The sequence below is a fragment of the Choloepus didactylus genome, assembly GCF_015220235.1.
Source record: "Choloepus didactylus isolate mChoDid1 chromosome 26 unlocalized genomic scaffold, mChoDid1.pri SUPER_26_unloc7, whole genome shotgun sequence".
Classification (NCBI taxonomy): Eukaryota; Metazoa; Chordata; class Mammalia; order Pilosa; family Megalonychidae; genus Choloepus; species Choloepus didactylus.
In genome coordinates this window covers 4,768-14,912 of record NW_023637620.1, presented here as the reverse complement: position 1 = coordinate 14,912, position 10,145 = coordinate 4,768, and the positions used below count along the sequence as shown (strand labels likewise).

General features: G+C 37.9%; 1 pseudogene; it reads right to left on the bottom strand.

The window, feature by feature from the left end:
• Positions 1–9,085: 9,085 nt before the first annotated feature.
• Positions 9,086–9,725, bottom strand: LOC119525807 (annotated as a pseudogene).
• Positions 9,726–10,145: the final 420 nt, after the last annotated feature.

Sequence of the window (10,145 nt, the reverse complement as noted above, 5' to 3'; positions counted from 1 at the left end):
TCCATTCATGTCTTTTGCCCATTTTTTAATTGGGTTGCCTTTTTATTGTAGAGTTGTAGGTTTTCTTTATATATTCTGGATATCAAACCCTTATCAGATATACAGTTTCCAAATATTTTCTCCCATTGAAAAGGCTGCCTTTTCATCCTTTTGACAAAGTCCTTTGAAACACGGAAGTGTTCAATTTTGAGGAGTTCCCGTTTATCTATTTTTTCTTTCATTGCTTAAGCTTTGAGTGTAAAGTTTAAGAAATTACTGCCTATCACTAGATCTTGAAGATGTTTCTCTACATTTTCTTCTAGTTTTGTGGTACTGGTTCTCATGTTTAGGTCTTTGATCCATTTTGAGTTAATTTTTCTATAGGGTCTAAATAGGGTTCCTCTTTCATTCTTTTGGATATGGATATCTGGTTTTCCCAACACCATTTATTCAATGTCCTAGTTGAGTGGACTTGGCAGGCTTGTCAAAAATCAGTTAACCATAGACGTGAGGGTCTACTTCTAAACTCTCAATTCGGTTCCATTGATCAATGTGTCTATCTTTATGCCAATACCATGCTGTTTTGACCATTGTGGCTTTATAATATGCTTTAAAGTCAGGAAGCATGAAACCTCCCACTTCGTTCTTCGTTTTCAAAATGTTTTTGGCTGTTTGAGGCCCCTTACCCTTCCAAATAAAACTGATAATTAGCTTTTCCATATCTGTAAAGTAGTCTATTGGAATTTTGATTGGCATTGCATTAACTCTGTAGATCAGTTTGCATAGAATTGACGTCTTAACGATATTTAGCCTTCCAATCCATGAGCACAGAATGTGTTTTCATTTTATTTAGGCTTGCTTTGATTGACACCGTGGTAACAGTGGACATGCTTGTCTTGTTCCCTGTCTTAGAGGGAAAGCTTTCAGTCTCTTACCGTTGAGTACAGTGTTAGGTGTGGGTTTTTCATATCTGCCCTTTATCATGTTGAGGACATTTCCTCCTATTCCTATTTTACTAAGTGTTTTTATCAAGATGTGATAAAAATCAGTAGAGATGATCATGTGGTTTTTCCCCTTTCCATTCGTTCATCTGGTGTATTACATTGATTTTCTTGTGTTGAACCACCCTTGCACACCTGGAATAAAACCCACTTGGTCATGGTATATAATTCTTTTAATGTGCTGTTGGGTTCGATTTGCAAGTATTTTGTTGAGGATTTTTCATCTATATGCATTAGAGAGATTGGACTGTTGTTTTCTTTTCTTGTGGTATCTTTATTTGTCTTTGGTATTAGGGTGATGTTGGCTTCATAGAATGAGTTAGGTAGTGTTCCCTCTTCTTCAATTTTTTGTAAAAGTTTGAGTAGGAATGGTATTAATTCTTGGAATGCTTGGTAAAATTTGCCTGTGAAGCCATCTAGTCCTGGGCTTTTCTTTTTTGGGAGATTTTTGATGGACTGATTCAATCTCTTCACTTGTGATTGGTTTGTTGAAGTCTTCTCTTTCTTCTCAAGTCAGTGTAGGTTGTTTGTGTGATTCTAGGGAGTTGTCCATTTCATCTAAGTTGTCTAGTTTGTTTGCATACAATTGTTCATAGTATCCTCTTATGACCTTTTTATTTCTTCAGGGTCTGTGCTAATGACCCCACTCTCATTTCTGATTTTATTTATTTGCATCTTCTTTTTGTCTTTGTCAGTCTAGCTAAGAGTTTGTCAATTTTATTGATCTCCTCAAAGAACCAAACTTTGGTTTTATTGATCCCCTCTATTGTTTTTTTAGTCTCCATTTCATTTATTTCCACTTCAGTCTTTGTTTTCTTCCTTCTGCTTGCTTTGTGGTTAGTTTGCTCTTCTTACTCTAGCCTCTCCAGCTTTTCAGCTAGGTCATTGGTTTTAGCTCTTTCTGCCTTTTTAATGTAGGTGTTTATGGCTATAAATATCCTTCTCAGCACTGCCTTTGCTGTATCCCATAAGTTTTGATATGTTGTGTTCTCATTTTCATTCATCTCAAGATATTTACTGATTTCTATGGCAATTTGTTCTTTGACCCACAGATTGTGTTCAAACATGTTGTTTAATCTCCATGTATTTGTGAATTTTCCAGTTCTCCAGTTGTTACTGATTTCCAGCTTCATTCCATTATGATCAGGGAAAGTGCTTTTTATAGTTTCAGTCTTTTAAAATTTATTAAATGTATTATGCATTGAGAAGAATGTATATCCTATTGTTTTGGGGTGCAATGTTCTATAATAAGTCTGTTAGGCCTAGTTCATTTATCATATTATTTAGGTTTTCTGTTTCCTTGTTTATCTTTGGTTTAGATGTTCTGTCTGTCAAAGAGAGTGGTGTGTGGAAGTCTCCCACTGTTATTGTAGAGATGTCAATTATTCCCTTCAGTTTTGCCAGTGTTTCCCTCATGTACTTTGGGTACCTTGATTAGGTGTGTAAATATTCACAATTATTATTTCTTCTTGGTGAATTGCTCCTTTTATTAATACAAGAGTGTCCTTGTCTGTCTCTTATAGCATTGTTATTGTTGCATGTAAAGTAGATACTAGTATAGCTGCCCCAGCTTTTTTTTTTCTTTTTTTTTTTTTGGTGTGTGTGTGTGTGTGTGTGTGTGTGTAACTGCTTGTGTGGAATATCTTTTTCCATCCTTTCAGTTTCAATCTATTTGTATCTTTGGGTCTAAAAAGAGTCTCTTGTAAACAGCATATAGATTGATCGTAATTTTTTATCCATTCTGCCAATCTGTGTCTTTTGATTGGGAAATTTAATCCATTAACATTCAATGTTATTACTATAAAGGCAGTACGTACTTCAGCCATTTTATGCTTTGCCTCTTATTTGCCAAATCATTTTTTTTCTCTCTTTTTATCTTTTTGGTTACCCTTACTAATACCCTTTAATTCTGTATCCTCCTCCAGGCCACTCTCTCCTGTTTTTATTCTTTTCCACTGGCAGAACTTCCTTTAGTAGTTCTTGTAGGGCCAGTCTCTTGTTAAAAGACTTTCAGATTTTCTCATCTTCTGTTTATCTGTGAATATTTTAAACTTGCCCTCATTGTTTGAAGGAAAGCTTTGCTGGATATTTTTCTCTTTCAGTATCTTAAATATGTGATATCACTGCCCTCTTGCCTCCATGTTGTCTAATGAGAAATCAACAGTTAGTCTTATTTGGCTTCCCTTGTAGGTGGTGAATCATGTTTCTCTTGCTGCTTTAAGAATTTTCTCCTTCTCTTTGGCATTTGACAGTCTGATTTGTATGTATCTTGGAGTGGGTCTATTCAGATTTATTCTGTTTGGAGTACATTGGGCTTACTGGATTTGCATATTTATGTCTTTATCTGGTTTGGGAAATTTTTAACCACAATTTCCTCAAATATTCTTCCTGGCCCTTTCCCCTTATCCTCTCCTACTGGGACATCCATGATGCATATGTTTGTGCATGTTGTGTTGTCAGTCATTTCCCTGACACCCTGCCCAAATTTTTCAATTTTTTTCTCCATTTGCTCCTTTGTTCAAATTCAGTTGTCTGTCTTCTAGCTCACTGATCCTTTCTTCTGCCTCTTCAAATCTGCTATTGGTTGTCTCATATATTTTTAATTTCATCTACTGTGTCTTTCATTTCTATATGACTATTATTTTTTCTATGTATTATTTTTTTGAGGTAGACAGCACATAGTTGGATATTGTTTTTCTTTAATCCATTTGGATTAAAATTTGTATATTTATTTACTGCTATGAATTCCTTCATGGCTGTTTTTTGTTTGTTTTTTTTTGTTTTTGTTTTTTGTTTTTTGGTTTTGGTCTAAGAAGGTCTTTATTTCTCCTTTACCTTTCAAGAATGATTTCACAGGGTATAGAATTCTAGCTTGATATGCATTTTCTTTTTCAATACTTTAAATATTTCACTCTACACTTTTCTTTCTTTTGTGATTTCTGGTAAGTCTGCTGTATTTCTTACCCTTGTTCCTCTAGGTTTGGTCCTCTCCCCTCCTTTTCTGGCTACTTTCAAGATTTTCTCTTTGTGGTTTTCTGAAGTTTGAAAATGGTATGCCTATGCATAGATTTTTTTTTTTTTTTTTTTTGTATTTATACTGCTTAGTATTCTCTGAGCTTCCTAGATTGGTAGTTTGTTGCCTGTCATTAAATTTGGAAAATTATCAACCATTATTACTTAAAATATTTCTTTTGTTCCATTATCTTTTTCTTTTCCTTCTGGTATTCCAATAATGTGCGTATATGTCAGTTGAAATTGTCTTACAGTTTTAGATTATCTGTTCTGCTTTTTTTGTTTTCGTTCTTTTCTGTTTTCATTTCTGTTACAGTGTTTCCTTTTGGTTCTGTTTTAGAGTTTTGATCTGTCTGGTTACATAACCCTTCTGTGTTTGGCATGTTACGTACTTTTTCCATTGCAGCCCTTAACTTATATATTATAGTTATTCTAAATTACTGGTGTAATAACTCAAAATCTCTGTCATATCTCAGTCTGGTTCTGATGCTTCATTTGTCTTTTCAGACTGGGTTTTTTTTAAATTGCTTTTAGCCTTCTAACGTTTTGGTAAAAGACATAAATGGTAGATTGGGTAGTAGGAACTGAAATAAATAGGTCTTTATTGTGAGGTTTTATGTTAATATGGCTAGAAATTGGGCTGTGTTTAACATTTGCTATACATGCAGGTATCAGAAGCTTCAATTTCTTCTAGTGTCCTTGTTTTTTTCTCTCTTGTCTGTGTGTTTCCCTGAAATCTGCTTCTTAAATAGAGTCTAAGTCTTGCAGCTCTCTCAGCTGTAATCCACTGTTACTGCATTGGAGCCCGCTGATGAGTGGTAAGGCACTGGCGGGGGGGGTGGTGCTGTCATCCTGTGATTCTGCTTCAGCCTTTGGTTGGCTGGCATCCGTAGGCTGTGACCTTCACACGTGCTTTTTAGCCTTTCCCTCCCCTTAAGTAATGGATCCTGGAAAAGTAACTGATTTTCAGTTTGTTCATTTTTTTTCCTCTCTGTAAGGCAGGAATGATGATTTCCAAGCTCTTTACATGTCGGAGCTGAAACCAGATATCTTTCCTTCACTTTTTTGAAAAACTTTTTTTGGGGTGGTAAAAATATACATACCATAAAAATAATGTTAACCATTTTTAAGTTAACAGTTCAGTGACATTAAGTATATTGATGATATTGTATAACTTTCACCACTGTCTGTTTCCAGAACATTTTCATCATTCCAAACACATTAGTACCCTTTAAGCAGTAACTCCCACTCGCCCTTCTCCCCACTCTTGGGAGCCACAGTTCTACTTTCTGCCTCTGTTAATTTGCTTATACTACCTATTTTGTATAAAAGAAATCATACAGTATTTTCTTCTTTTATATCTGGAAGTTTATCCATGTTTTTGCGTGTACCAACACTTCATTTCTTTTATCGCTGAATAATATTCCAGTGCATGATAAACTGCATTTTGTTTATCTATTCGTCTGTTGATGAATCTTTTAGCTGTTACAAATCTGGCTCCTGTGACTATTGATGTACAAATATCTGTTAGAGTCCCTGTTTTCGGTTCTTTTGGATAGATACCTAGAAGTGGAATTGCTGGGTCTAATGGTACGTCCGTATTTGACCTTCTGAGCAACCACCAGCCTGTCTTCTGCAGCGGCCGCACCCTGTTACGTCCCCACCAGCAGTGTACGAGGGCTCCTGTTCTTCCATTTCTCACCAACACTTACCTGATGGTTTTTAGTAACAGTCGTCCTAGTGGGTGTGAGGGCATATCTCATGTAGTTTTAATTTGTATTTCTGTAATGGGTAATGATGTTGAGTATCATTTCATGTGCTTACTGGCCATTTGTGTATCTTCTATGGAGAAATGTCTATTCAGATCCCTTGCCCATTTTAAAATTGGGTAGTTTATCTTTTTATTGTTGAGTTGCAGGATTTCTTTTTATATTCTGTGTATTAAACCCTGACATTTATATGGATTCCAAATATTTTCTCCAGTTCTATAGGTTGTCCTTTCACTTTCTTGATAATGTTCTTTGGTGTACAAAAGTTTTTAATTTTGATGACGTTCAATGTATCTCTTCTTTTCTTTTGTTGCTTAAGCTTTTGGTGTGAAATATAAAAATCCATTGCATAATACAAGGTCCTGAAGACATTTCCCTTTGTTTCCTTCTAATAGTTTTATGGTTTTAGTGCTTATATTTAGGTGATTGATCCATTTTGAATTAATTTTTGTATATGGTGAGAGACAGGAGTCCAAATTCATCTTTTGCACATGAATTTCCAGTTGTCCCAGCACCTTTTGTTGAAGAGACTGTTCTTTTCCCATTGAATGGACTTGGTGCCCTTGTCTAAAATCAACTGGTATGATTCTGTTCCATTAATATGTATGTCTGTTGTTATGCTGGTATGATGCTGTTTTAATTTCTGAAGCTCTGTAGTTAGTTTTGAAATCAGGTTTGAATCTTCCAGTGTTGTTCTTTCTCAAGATATTTTTGGCTATTCGGGGCCCCTTACCCTTACATATGAACTTGATGGTTGGCTGTTCCATTTCTGCGAAAAAGGCTGTTGGGATTTTGGTTGGGATTGCATTGAATCTGTAACATATTCAGTCTTCCAATCCACAGACATGGGGTATCTTTCCATTTATTTATGCCTTTACTTTTTTCAGTAGTGTTTTGTAGTTTTCAGTGCACAAGTGTTTCACCTCCTTGGTTAAATTTATTCCTAGGTATTTTATTTTAGATGCTATTGTAAGTGGAATTGTTTACTTGATTTCCTTTTCAGATTGTTCATTCCTGCTTTATAGAAATTCAACTGATTCTTGTGACCTGAACTTCACTGAATTTGTTCTAGTAGTTTTGTGTGTGTGTGTGGATTCTTTAGGATTTCTGTATGTGAGATCATGTTTCTTTGTATAGGAATAGTCTTTTACTCCTTTTTCTTGTCCTGATTGCTCTGTTTAGGATTTTGAATAACAGTGAGCATCCTTGATCTTAGAGGGGAAAGTATGATGTTTGCTGTGGGTTTTTCAAAAATGTTCATTATCATGTTAAGTTCCCTTCTATTCATAGTGTTCTGAATATTTTTATTATGAAAGGGTGTTAGATTTTGTCATATGCCCTTCTGCATCAGTTGAGATGATCATGAGTTTTTTTCCCCTCCATCCTGTTAATAGACATTACACACACACTTAATTGAGACACACTGGTCCCTTGACTCTGTTCATTTTTCTCCATTCTTTTTTCTTTCTGATCCTTACACGGGATGTTCAATTGTTGTTTCTTCAATACTAATGATCAGTCCTTCCTTCCTCCCAGCCTCCATCTCTTTCTCCCTTCCTTCACTTTTTTTATTAGGGAAATTGTGGGTTTTCAGAACAGTCATGCATCAAATACAGGATTCCCATATACCACCTTATTATGAGCACCTTGCTTTGGTGTGGTACATTTGTTACAATTGATGAAAGCACAAAGCACATTTTAATAATTGTACTATTAGCTGTAGTTCATGGTTTAACTAGGGTTCACTGTTTGGGCAATGCAGTTCCATGGATTAAAAAAAAATTTTATTCTAGTATCATGTATACAACCCAAATTTTCTCCTTTAAACCACATTCAAATATATAATTCTGTGCTGTTAATTATGATCACAATGTGCTACCATCACCACCATCCATTACCAACACTTTTGCATTATCCCAAATAAAAACCCTGTATATTTTAAGCCTTAACTGCCTATTCCCTACTCCCACCCTGTCCCCTGGTAGCCTATGTTCTGGATTCTGACTCTACGAGATTGCTTTTTCTGATTATTACATATTAGTGAGATAATACAATATTTCCTTTCCTTTCTTTTTTCCAGCTCAAATCTGCTGTTGAAACCCTCTAGTTCATTTTTCATTTCAATTATTTTACTTTTGATTGTCAGAATTTCTGTTTGGTTCCTTTTCAGAAATTTATCTCTTCATTTTGTTCAGACAACATTTTCCTAATTTCCTTTGGTTCTTTGTCAATGGATTCCTTTAACTCATTGAACATATTTAAAACAGTTGATTTAACATTTTTGACTAATTATTCCAATGTATGAGGTTCCTCAGGGATGATTTTTGTAAAATTATTTTTTTCCTCTAAATGGGCTATACTTTCCTGTTTCTTATTGTATTTTTTGTTGCGAACTGGACATTCTGACTATTATTTTGTTAAAACTTTGAAAATCTATACTTCTACTTCTCTGGGATTGCTGGGGTATTTTTTCTTGTTTAGGGCTTGAGCCTGGATTTATGACTCTTCCATACTTTATATTTTTGCTCCCAAATGCAGAATGCAAAGAGAAACAAGACCAAAAAAAAAAAAAAAAAAAAAAAAAAAAAAGAAGAAGAAGAAAAGAAAAGAAAGAAAGAAGAATAAAGAGGTACTGCCTTGTTCAGATGCTTATGCCCCTTTCACCTGAGGGAGGTTGAAATATTGGCCAGCCTCAGTGTACCCCTGCCATCTAAAGGAGCTGATCAGAAGCAACAGTCAAAACAGTCAACATTCAGAGCTCACCCCCTCCCTCCCACCCCCCACACCCAGTTTTGGAGGATTAGGTCCTTATTGCCCACCCTGGCACCCACAAGCTGCACCAGGGGCCTGGGCTGCAGCCCCCACTGCTGCTGGCCAAGTGGCTGGGGGATGTGGGGTGGTAGCCACTATCCAGAAGGGAAATTCACTGATATTTACTGCAAATTAGCAGCCTCTTCCTTCTGCTCTTCCTGGGATGCTGTAAGTGTCCCTTTTGACTCCCGAGTTCTAAAATAGTTGATTCAGACATTTCCTGCCAGATTACTACTTGTTTGGGTAGAGATGGCTCTAGCCAATTCCTAGAGCTCCCTACTCTACCATCTTCCCGCAGTCTTCTTGCCTTCACTTTTTTTGTATTGCTCTCTGCATTTATTATTTGCTAGTATTAATGCAGCAGGGAGGAGGAGACAAAAAGCTCACAAACACTCTACAGTTTCACAAAATGCACTGCAGGAGAAAGTGATTAGAAAGGATGAATAGTGTCCTAGGGTCTTGGTGGATGCATTCCTGGGGAAGGTGGACCTCAAATTCCTGGTGGAGTGGCTCTCATTTCTGGAGGGGCATGCCTATTGGTATCCCTCGAGTCGGGGGAAGCCCAATTGGTGGGCCCATGGGTGGTCTGATACCAGGTGGAGGAGCCATAATGCCTGGAGGTGGGCTTGCTGTGCCCACAGGTGGGGGTGGGTTCCCCGACCTGGTAGATACTGTGTTGGTGCTCCAGCAATGCTGGCAGTAGCAGCAACCACAGCAGCTGCTACAGTGCCTCTTCCCTGGGGAGCCATAGCCTGTTGAGATGATCCCCCAACCCCTTGGACAGGGCCTGCTAGTCCAGCAGTTTCCTGGGGAATTGGGACACCAGCTGGTGCTCCTCTGCCAGCTGCCCTCCCAACTCCAGGGCCTCCTGCAGCTCCAGCAAGTGGTGCCCGAGCAATGCCAGTATCCTGGGGGTGGTCCCTCTACAGTCATGGAAACCAAGTTCTCCCCGGGAGCAACACCAGACCCCAGTCCCGCTTTTCTTCACACTGTGGCTGTGTCATCATCTGTGGCTGGGTCTTCCTGAACTCATCACAGTCACAGAGGATCAGTTCCTATGCTTGTCAAAAGCCTCAGAGGTGCCCATGAGGATGCAGCCATCTTGCAGGACACATCTCATTCTGTGGTCAGTGTGCTGCAGCGTCTTGCTGCTCTTGCGCAGTCATGATTGCTGTTCCACCAAATCCAATATTCGCAGTAAAATTTCTGGATCCTTAAGACCCGGGTTTTGCTTGAAATCAGCTGCCTGGATGTTTCAGTACTGCTTTAACCACCTCTCGGTGTCTCAGCTAAGAACACCTGTCTCAGTTCCACCTGGATATCCACCACAGGTACTTGCTGCTGTGGAGATCGCCTCTGGTGCAGCTGACACTCTTGGCTGCTCAATGAGGCTGCCCTTCTATGTTTGACGTGGATGTCCACCTCTGGCACGTGCTGGTCTGTAGTCCATCTCAGGTGTGAGCCATCCCTCTTCAAACCCCAAGAGTTGTGAGATGTTGGAGAATTTGTAACTCTCATAGTCTGCAGGTGGTAACATAAAATGGGAACATTCTGGCAGTTTTTTAAAACGTTA